Source organism: Cricetulus griseus, chromosome 8 (genome assembly GCF_003668045.3).
Source record: "Cricetulus griseus strain 17A/GY chromosome 8, alternate assembly CriGri-PICRH-1.0, whole genome shotgun sequence".
In the NCBI taxonomy this organism is placed as follows: Eukaryota; Metazoa; Chordata; class Mammalia; order Rodentia; family Cricetidae; genus Cricetulus; species Cricetulus griseus.
The window spans coordinates 93,090,640-93,101,615 of record NC_048601.1 but is presented as its reverse complement, the minus strand read 5'-3'; the positions used below and the strand labels follow the sequence as shown (position 1 = coordinate 93,101,615).

The 10,976-nt window shown below is 45.3% G+C and overlaps 2 long non-coding RNA genes across 2 annotated transcripts; both read right to left on the bottom strand.

The window, feature by feature from the left end:
• Window positions 1-1,181: 1,181 nt before the first annotated feature.
• On the bottom strand, window positions 1,182-3,673 carry LOC118239236. Its single transcript, XR_004770938.1, has 2 exons — window positions 3,415-3,673; window positions 1,182-1,229 (listed from the first exon to the last, which is right to left on the bottom strand). It is a non-coding gene; the product is annotated as an uncharacterized LOC118239236 (long non-coding RNA).
• Window positions 3,674-4,459: 786 nt separating this feature from the next.
• LOC118239237 lies at window positions 4,460-10,630 on the bottom strand. Its single transcript, XR_004770939.1, has 2 exons — window positions 10,416-10,630; window positions 4,460-4,711 (listed from the first exon to the last, which is right to left on the bottom strand). It is a non-coding gene; the product is annotated as an uncharacterized LOC118239237 (long non-coding RNA).
• Between the last annotated feature and the right edge of the window lie 346 nt (window positions 10,631-10,976).

Genomic DNA, 10,976 nt, shown 5'->3' with positions numbered 1-10,976 from the left:
GCCTTCCATAGGGGGTCATCGGAGTCTATCATATCCTTTGGGATAGGGCCTAGCCCCACCCCGGTGTGTCTTGGCTCAGGGAGTATCCCTCTATGTGGAATGGGCTCCCAAAGTCCACACCTATGCTAGGGATAAGTACTGAACTACTACAGGAGATCCGGTAGATTACTGAGGTTTCCTCACTGAAACCCATGTTCCTGATGAAACCCACAGGAACAGCTGACCTGAACATCGAGGAGCTCTTGGTCCCCACACTGATAGCTGAGGTACCAGCATGGGACTGATCCAGACCCCGGGAGCATCTTGTCATCGTCAGAGAGCTCTCAGTTCTATGCTGGAAAACTGGAGTCTCCTTTATTTAGTATCTTCCTGGCTGCTTTCTAACCGTTCTTCCCTGACCCTGAGACCATTTCTCTTCCATCTCCCTAGACCCTATCAGCAGATCTCTCAAGTGTCTCTCCTCCTGTAGACCTCTCCACCGCAGATACCTCCTCACCTTCTGTCCTCCTAGCCCTCTGCCCTGGTGCAGGCCTGTTCAAATGCTTGGTTCTGTAAAGATGCAAAACTAGGGGACATTGTCCACTGAGGCTATGCCATTCAACAGCAGATCAGCTAGCATCTGCAATACAGTGCAGACTGGAGCTCCGGAGGTTTGGACCCTGAAAAATTCTCTATTGGAATTGTACTCGGCTCCCACCTCTAAAGTTCTCTTCCGGGGGATAGAGAACTCCAGTACCCATCACCTATCTCTCAAGTCCCCCGAAAGCCATCTGATGACTGGTAGTGCCATCCACTCTCTACTGGCTGTGTCTGAGTAGTTCAATTTGTGTTAGGCTGGCTTTGGTTGGGTCTCTGGGGCAGAACATGGTCTTAATTGTCATAGAAGTCAATGTGGGCTCCAGACTGGAAGGTGTTCTTTTGCAGCAAAGTCAGTAGTTTCTGGGCTGAGGACCCACAATCCATCAGCTTCCCCTTTGACTTCAGCTCCTGCAGTCTGGGCCTTAACTCTGGGTCCTTGGAGGTTTCTCTAGCCAGCTGCTGCATATCTGTGTCCAGGGGACTTACTGGATGGAAGTACAAGACAGAAAACAGGTTGGAGGTTCCCAGTGGGTGTAGAGGGTGGAGCTGAGTCAGGTCTGGCCCAAGGATCCATTATATTATCTTCTAGTATTTTTTTCTTATTTCAGTTATGTTCTCTGTTGAAATTCAGGATCCTCCTGCTGTCGCCTCTACAGGACCAGGTTTATAGGTGAGGGCCATGATACCCAGCTCACAATACTACTGAGTTTGAACCCAAAGCTAAAATCTATTGAGTATCACTTACAATCAAGCTCATGATCTATTAGGCACCTGACATCTCTTCCCAACTTTCCCACTTTATCAAGTGATACTCAGACCCCCCCCCCCAGGTGTCTCACTCCACCTGCAGCCAACCAGGGCCCAGGTGAGACTGTCAGCTTGGTCTCCAGCAGGTCCATGCCACAACCTTGCTTTTTCCTCATTTCATCAGCAGCTCTAGCCCTCTGATGAATTCATCTGGGTGCCCTCTCCTGGCTCACATCGTTCCTCAAAACCCTCGATGGGGGCTCAGTTGGTAAAGTACTCAGTGTACAAGCATGAGGACATGAGTTCAGATCCCCAGTAAAAAGCTGAGTGTAGGGGACGAGAGAGGAGATGGCTCCCTGTTAAGACAACTTGCTGTTCTAGCAAAAAATCAGGATTTGATTCCAAGAACGAACTTGGCAGCTCACAGTTACAAGGGCGATGCTACCCTCTTCTGGCCTCTGCAGGCACTGCATGAGATGAACATACACATGCCGGCAAAATCTCCATAAACACAACATAAGCTCCTCTCTCTCTCTCTCTCTCTCTCTCTCTCTCTCTCTCTCTCTCTCTCTCTCTCTGTGCGTGCATGTGTGTGTGTGTGTGTGTGTGTGTGTGTGTGTGTGTGTGTCTCACACACACAGACCTGTCACTAACAAGTTTTCTAAACTTTACTTGCATTACTAGACAATGTTTCCTGCCTGTTAAAACAGCACTCAAGGAATTATATAGTCTAACAAATTTTAAAGGTGTTATGGGACAGAAATTTCATGGAACCCAGGACTAGAAAAAGAATCAGTTTGCTTCATTTGAATATCCTCTAGCCTGTCCCTCCTGTCTTGTTTTGAGACACAGTCTCCTGTAGCCCACACAGACTTCTAACTTCCTGTATGGCCAAGGGTGACTTTGAACTCCTGCACACACCTCTCAAGTGTTCTATCTACCATACCCAGTTTTATCTCCTTGAGAACCTCTGGGACAGGGTTCCTATCTTTCCAAACAGACACTTCTCTCTTTGGAACCCTGTTAGAACATTTTTCCAGAGATGAAATGATAAGTAGAGTGGTTCCTGCTTGTCTACAGACTCTGGGGAAACGTAAAACTCTTGGGTCATTCCTCCAAGATGCCTGAGGCTATCTCCAGAGAGCTAACTTAGCTCTGGGCCCATGTGTCATAGCTCTCCTCCTACCTACAATTTACATGTGATCACTGCTGTTTGAATGAGTCTGGGCTGAGCTCAGAGCAGGGGAGCTGGAACAAGCAATATCATGTATGTGTTTGGAGGGCAGGTGCCAGGTAATATCCTGAGACCCAGGTAGATCAAGGGTTAGAAGCTAGTTTGGATCCTGGCCTGCCCATTCAAATAGAAGACAAACCATTTCCACTCCTGCCTCCAGTATCCCGACCTCGTCCAAAGGGGTACTGATAACTGGATCTCACCCTTGAGTTGCTCCCACATTCCATCACATATTCTTACTTTCTAACCACAGAAATCACAAGCCTAGAAGAAAGGCCCCAGCACGGTGGCATCTTAATAGGCTGATTATACAAGACAAAGCATCAGAAGACTGTATACTCTGTAATTTTGATGAGAACAGGGACCCTATGTTATTCATCCTAGCACCCCTTTCCCACCCTGTTCAGGGTTCCAGCATAGCTCAGCCAGGAATGCTCATCAGTCAAGAAGGTCTAACTGCTTGTCTTTGAACATTTATTGTGGCTGGCCTCCATGGTGCTTTGCTTCTGTTGGGGATACATGGATAAATAGCATATGGTCCTTGAGGAAGAAAAACACACATCTAAACATATAAAGGTAATGTGGTCTTTTGTTCTTTAATTGTAATGTATTTGTGCTTATGTGTATGGGTGTATTCTCCCACGTGCCAGTCAGGCAACTCCTAAGCTGAGTACCTCTGCCCCTCCTGCTCTAAATTCTTAGTCTGTATTTTCCTTGCAAGATGAGGAGTCATGAGGCAAGGTGCAACATATTCTTTAGATTCTTTTCTGAGAATATTGATGAGTTCCCCACATTTCCAGCCCCAGAAAGGTTCCAGCCATGTTGGGTCAGCAATGGAAGTATCACCCACTTACCTGGAGCATAGCTCACACTGGGTTCCTCAGGAACTTGGACCTTGTACAACCTGTCTCAGGCAGCCTTCCCAGCACAGTACAGCCCCTAAACCTTGTAGGGTTCCAAGGCACACAGAGATGAGATGTTAACCACAGTCTTGTTGAAGCCAGGGCTATCTGGGAAGGCTTTCAGGGTGCTGGAGCTGAGCAGAGCATGAAGTCATGTTTAGAGCCCCGTAGCTGTTCACCTCTGCTGGGTCACGCACGATCAGGAAGTCTTTGGAAATATCCCCAAGAGTTCCTGAAAAAACAGGACCAAAGAAATGACACAGCAGCGGGGGCTCTCTTCACCTCAGCCTTCTGCAGTTTCTCCTCATATCCATTTTTCACATCTACCTCAGCTCTGCAGATGCTGCTAATGCAAGCTAAGAATACACCTGTCTCAGAGCTCTGTAGAAAAGTAGGGGGATTCATTCAGAAACTTGAATTCTGCTCCTGCCAGGGGGTATTGCTCAAGGCAATGGAGAAAGTTTCACAGGAGCTTTAGACAAGGATCCTGTGGTAACCCTACAGAGACATCCTATTTCTGCTTGGAGTCTTGACTTTCAGGTACTACCAACTAAGAGAGGCCTCAGCCCTGGACTGGTAGGGAGTCTCCCCTGCATTGTTGATGAGCAGCAGGCTCTGCTGACCCTTGGGTCTGGGGAGCTTGCAAACTGTGCACAACAGCTGCTGTACTCCGGCCTCGATGTCCAGGTCAGCTGCTGCCCAACCCACTCCCAGACCAGGATGCTGTGTGCAAAGTTCCTCCTCCAGCTGCGGCAGAGCCAAGTGACTGCATGCCCTGAGGAGCAGCATGGAACCTGGCGACCACAACAGGGCCAGTGTGTGGCCAAAGCCTCAGGAGGCCCTGTCATCACACACACAGTGACACCCAATCTGCCTTCCTCCATGCCTGGAGCTCAGTGGAGCACACAGCTACTAAACCACCACAGGGCAGGGCCTACCCTGGGCACAGTGTATCAGAGGGGCTGGCAAGCATCCACCAGTGTCTGGGTGAGAAAAACAACAATAGTCACAGAGTCAAGACCTGGCAGGAAATCCCCGTCCCCATTGCAGAGCAGGCTGATTCCACTTGAGCCTCTCCTACAAGGTCAGCCTCTTCCTGGGAACATGTGTCCTCAATTTCCACCCTGTTCCAGAACCAGCTTCCTCCACCAGGGTGGTTTGTCTTCATTCAGGGCATAAGAGGAAACAACCAGTGACAACAGTGGATCAAGTCCTTCCTTGCATGTGTAGATTTTGGGGTCCCCTTGCCCTGTGGGTGACAGAAGATTTCTCTGGAAGATCACAGCAGCTCCACCAGGAGAAAATGGAATGGACAAAGGAAAAGAAATCTAATGATCACAACAGGCCCATAAACAAGATGATGACCCTTCTAATAGTAAAAGCACACCTTGATTCCTTGGGAGCTTCAGACAGCAACCTTAGTCCATACGCCCATGTCTTGAAAGTATTAAACCACCTTGTAATGTCAAATGATAACCTAAAACTCACTAGGAGACATGGTGGTGTGCACTTGTAGACCAACACTTGGGGGACAGCAGAGAAGAAAAAAGAGTATGAGAAAGAGATGGTTACAGTCCATTCTCAGCATGAGGTGAGCTAGAGTTGATCACAGTGACAGACAAGCAGGCTGCTCCTAGACCCTCTTCCCTAGCTAGTCACTAGCCCCTCTTTGTTTGAGAAAGTTACAAGTGTTGTGCTCATTAATTTAGCTGGTTCAGATTGGTGAAGCTGGCAATCAGAAGGGGCCGGACTCAAGTCTCAAATTATTTATTGGATGAGGATTTTGTCCTAGGCAAATGATATGGAGAATTAGGGCCATGCAAGTCCTACAAGCCTACAGGAGAGCAGGAATATTTCTTAATATGTTTTTTAAAAACCAACTTTCTGGTGCCAAATCAGCACCTTGGCAATTTATTTTATTTAATTTTATTTTTCAAGACAGGGGTTCTCTGTGTGGTCCTGGATGTCCTGGAACTCACTGTATAAACTAGTGTGCTGTCAAACTCATAGATCTGCCTGTCCCTGCCTCCTGAGTGCTGGAATTAAAGGCAAGCATCGCCATCACCCAGCCACGTCTAGTGTATTTAGAGTGGATTCTGGGGTTCAAACTCAACAACGCAAGCACTTTACTGACCTGGCTATCTCCCCAAGCACCCACCCACTTTTTCTGTATTGTGTTTAGTTTTGTGACAGAGTCTCATATATCCCAGCTGGCCTTGAACACACTATAGTCTGGAAGATCCTTCTATTCCTTTTGTTAATCATACAATGAAAAACTCAAGAGACTAGTGGAAACTAAGAGGTTTTTGATATACCATTCTCTCTCTCTCTCTCTGTCTCTCTCTCTCTCTGTCTCTCTCTCTCTCTCTCTCTCTCTCTCTCTCTCTCTCTCTGTGTGTGTGTGTGTGTGTGTGTGTGTGTGTGTGTGTGTGTATCTGTATCTATTTAGAGACAGAGAGACAGAGAGACAGAGAGACAGAGAAAAAAACGGAGAGTTAGGTTTATGTGTTTAAAAACTATCTTTAATGAAATCCATGTGATGTGGTGCTTGTAATCCCAGCACTGGGAAGGCAGTGCAGATCCCTGGGATGTCATGGCCAGCCAACCTAGCCCATTTGGTGAGGTGTTCTGGGCCAGTGAAAGAATCTGCTTTTTGAAAACATTTTAAAGATGGATACATAGAACTACACACATTGTCTTGTGGCCTTCACAACCACCCCTGCCTCTCACCCTCATCCCTACACACATGAACAGGCACATCTGTAAATACACAGAAGGAAAAAAAGAGATAAAAATTAAAGAAAAATCCCTTAAATGAAAGTAAGTATATGGAGATATGTTTCTATCTTTAAAAAATCTATTTTCTCCAAACAACCATTTTATTTATTATTTTCATTTTGTATTGGTGTTTTGCCTACATTTATGTTTGTGTACCACATGTGTGAAAAGCACAATGGAAGTCAGAAAAGGGCTTTGGAAACCCTGGATCTGAAGATACAGACATTTGTGAGCTGCTTTCTGGGTGCTGATAACTGAACCCTGGTCTTCTGGAAGAGCAACCATGTGCTGTAACAGGCTTTCTCTTGGGCCACCAGACAGCTTCCTAATCTTGACCCAGAGACTTCTTAGTTATGAATGCTTGGTCTTCACTTAGGCTTATTTCTGGCTAGCTGTACCTTTTCATCTATGTTTTGACTCTGGGTTTTTGCCTTTCTTTCTTCTGTTTGTCCCACACTTTCTGGCTGGCTGGCAGATGCCTGGCTTACGGTCTTGGACATGTCCCTCTTTTTCTTCCTCTTCTCTTCTTCTTCTTCATTCTCTCCCCCAGCCTAGAGTCCTCATCCTATATATTCCTTGGCCTGCCAGGCCTGAGAGAATAGTTTTCCTTCCTAGCTATTGACTGTTCAGCTTATATTAGAAGAATCAGGCAGTTTAGGCAGGCAAGGTGAAACAGCAACATGTCTTTACATAATTAAACAAATGCATCAGAAACAAAACTAACACATCTTTGCATAATTAAATAAATGCAGCATAAAGTACACACCTTTACACAGTTACGGTAATACTCCACAACACGATACTCTTCACTGCTGAGCCCTATATCTAGCATGGTTTAATCTTTTGAACAGTGTAACAGAGTGACACAGGGTAGTGAGACTGTCTGTAATTCCTGTAGTCACAATCTGAGGCAGGAGGATCTGATTTATCATCATCCTTACCCACATATTAAGTTCCAGGTCAGCCTGAGCTACATTAACCTGCCTTCCAAACAAGCCCTATACAATCAAACACAGGGCTTCAAGTTAGGACTTCAGGATGCAGTGTTCTTAATGCTTATTTTTGGAGCTTGAGAGAAATTCAGCACAGAAGAGCACCGATTACTCTTCCAGAGGACCTGAGTTTGGTTCCCAGCAACTCCATTGTGGGCATAACACCAGTTCCATGGAATCCCATGACCTCTTCTGACCTCCACAGGACAGACATACACACAGTCAAACATTTGCACACATAAAATATTACAATTTATCTTCATTTAAAAAAATTAGACTAATTTTTTGGTTGTGCATGTTCTGCCTGTCTACATGTGCACCACTTGTGTATGTATGTGTGTGCACAACATGTGAATGTATGTATGTGCACCATATGTGATATGTGTCCCACAGGTGTATGTTTATATGTGTACTAATGTACGAGCAGCATGGGTGTATGTATGTATGTGCACCATATGTGTATGTATGTATGTGTACCATATGTGTATCATGTGCTCCCCATATGTATATATGTATGTGTAACACATGTGTATGGGTGTATGTTCACACATGTGTATGTTGGCATGTGCACTACATATGTATGTATTCATGTTCACTACATGAGTACTATGAATGTGGACACGCATGTATGTATGTATAAATGTGCACCACATGTGTATGTATGTATGTATGTAGGTAAGAATGTATGTATGTATGTATGTATGTATGTAGGTAAGAATGTATGTATGTATGTATGTATGTATGTATGTATGTAGGTAGGTAGGTAAGAATGTATGTATGTATGTATGTATGTATGTTTGTATGTATGAATGTGGACATGCATGTATGTATGTGCAGCACATGTGCCTGGCATCTAAAGGGGCCAGGAGAAAGGTCTGGTCCCCAGAAATGGATCTGCAGACAGGGGTGAGCTGACCTGTGGGAACTGATGATTGAACTTGGTTCCTCTGGTAGAGCAGCAAATGATCTTAAATGAGGAGCCACTCTCCAGCCAATCCCATTAAGGAATTAAAAAGATCTCCATGTGGCTCCCACACACAAACAAGCCGAGGGATGCTGGCATAGCAACTGGCAGTAGCAAGCTGAAAATAGAGAACTGACAAAACCCAGATCTCTGTACTGGTCCCTTTTTTCAACACCAAGTGAAGTCATCTGAGAAGGAGACACAAATGAGGAGATGTCCCCATCATACTGGCCTTCCAGCAGGTCTCTGGAGGAATTTCTTGATTGACACAAGAGACTACAACCCACTGTTGTTTTACTCACTTCTGGGCAGGCAGTCCATGGTTCTATAAGAAAGCGGTTGAGGGGGCTGGAGACATGGCTCTGTGGTTATGAGCACTGGCTACTCTCACAGAGGTCTTGAGTTCAATTCCCAGCACCCACATGATGGCTCACAGTCATCTATAATGGGATCAGATTCCCTCTTCTGGGGTGCAGACATACATGCAGATGAAATACTCACCTACATAAAACACATAAATAAATATATCTTTAAAAGAAAAAAAAAGAAAGTAGGCTGAGTAATCCAGGGAAATCCAGCCAGTACCTGCATTTCTTCATGACTTCTGCTTCAGTTCCTGCCTATGGGTTCCCTGAGTTCCTGTCTTGGCTTCTATCTTATTCTGTGCTCTATTGCTGTGAAGAGAAACCGTAACCATAGCAACTCTTATAAAACAAAGCACTGAATGAAGGCTGGTTTACAGTTCAGAGGTTTAGTCCATTATTGAATGGCAGGGAGCATGGAGCTGGAGAAGCAGCTGAGAGCTCTATATCTGCCCTGGCAGGAAGCAAGGAGAGAGAGAGAGAGAGAGAGAGAGAGAGAGAGAGAGAGAGTTGAGGCCTGGCCTGAGCCTTTGAAACTTCAAAGCTCACTCCAGTGACACACATTCTCCAACGAGGCCACACCTACTCCCACAGGGCCACACCTCCTAACATGCCACTCCCTGTTGAGCAAGCATTCAAACACATGAGTGTCTGGGAGCCATTACTCTTCAAACCACCACAGTTTCCCACTTTGAAGACCTGTAGCCTGTGACCATATAAAGATTTTGCTCCTCATGTTTTCTTTGTCTTCTTTGTGATAAAGGTGTTTATCACAACAACATGAAAGTACTAACTAGTCAGGGACACAGGTCTACAAGCTCAGCTCTGTGAAGCCCAACAGGAGGATCACAAACTCACTGGCAGCCTCAGAGCAACACTCAAACAAAAGCTGGGGTGGAGCTCAGCAGCAGTGAGCTGGTCTTGCATGCCCACAGCCTTGGGCTTCAACACCAGCACAGCAAACACTACACGTTAATAACTGCCTTTATGACCACTAGGCTGCTAAACTATTCTGCAGACGATATATGGTCATAAAGAGCCATGTACGTAACTTATGTTTAAATGTTTCAGGAAATACAAAATAGATAATTAGAAATGTAAATATTGAGGAAATGTAAATGACTGATATCTAGGGGTTCTTTATTCCTTCTTTCAATTATTTTGGTTTTTGTTCATGGTGTTTCATTTAGTCAAGGATGGCTTTGATTCCCTGGCCTACACATCCTCAGGTTTTTGATTGCTGGCATGTACCACCAACCTAGCTTGTGTGTATAGGTGTGTGAATGTGTGGACACATCAGTGTATAAGCCTTATGTCCACGTGTGAAAGTCAGAGTTTATCTCTGTGGTGTCTTCCTCTATCTCTCCACACCTTCCCTTTTGATACAAGAACTCTCACTGAAATTGTAGATCAGACTGACTAGCATGCCGGCCAGTGAGATTCAAGAATCCACCATTCCCCACTGTAACCAGTTTTAACATGGTGGAAGCAATCTGAACTCCATGATTCAGACTTGCACACCAGGCACGTTAGTGACCCAAGCTCCTCCCTCACCTCTTTCTAACCTTTGGAAAGTCTGAAGTTGCTTGTAAATCACAAAGTTTTAGAAAAGAAGTCTATAGGTCAATGAAGGCAAATAACCTACCACTCAAGAAGTTCAAGCAAGAAGGCTACAAATTCACTCTACATGAAGTAGTGGCATACTGTCTCTTGAGTGGTAGGAACACATCCATGTACTACCACACCCAGCTTATACAAGAAACTTTGAAGGTCTATGTGAAGGCTAGCATGATGGCTCAGTGTGTGAAGGTGCTTGCTGCCTAGCCTGACAATGTGAGTTGAGTCCCATAGACCTACATTTGGGGATGAAAACAGACTCCCTCATGTTGTCCTCTGGATTCCTTGTGTGCTCCGTGGCATGAATATACCTGTGAAAATAAACAGACTTATAATAACATAAGGATAAAAGAAAAAGTTACTAAGCTGAGTGTGGTATGTCATAGCTCAAATCCAACCATTGGACGCGATCCTTGTACCTCTTAGCCCTTGATCTTCTGATCCTACCTTCTAAGTAAACGGGGCGGGGGGGGGGGATCAGAAATTTCAGGCCTGCCTTGGCTAAACATTTCCAATAAGAGGCCAGCCTGGGTTATAGGAGACATGGCTTTAAGTAATAAACAAGTGGACCTAGAACCCAGTGTGGTGTCCTATGGCTGCAATGTCACCCTTGGGAGAAAGACAGAAGGATCACAAATTCATGGCCACCCAAGTTACATATTGACACTCATGCCACCCTGGACGACCTAGATCCTTGTTCAACAAAACAAATGTGAAGGATTAGTTGAAATGGTGGCACACACCTGTAATAGCAGCACTCCACTTCTGGTAGCTTATATTTGGGAAGTGAAGGTGTCATAA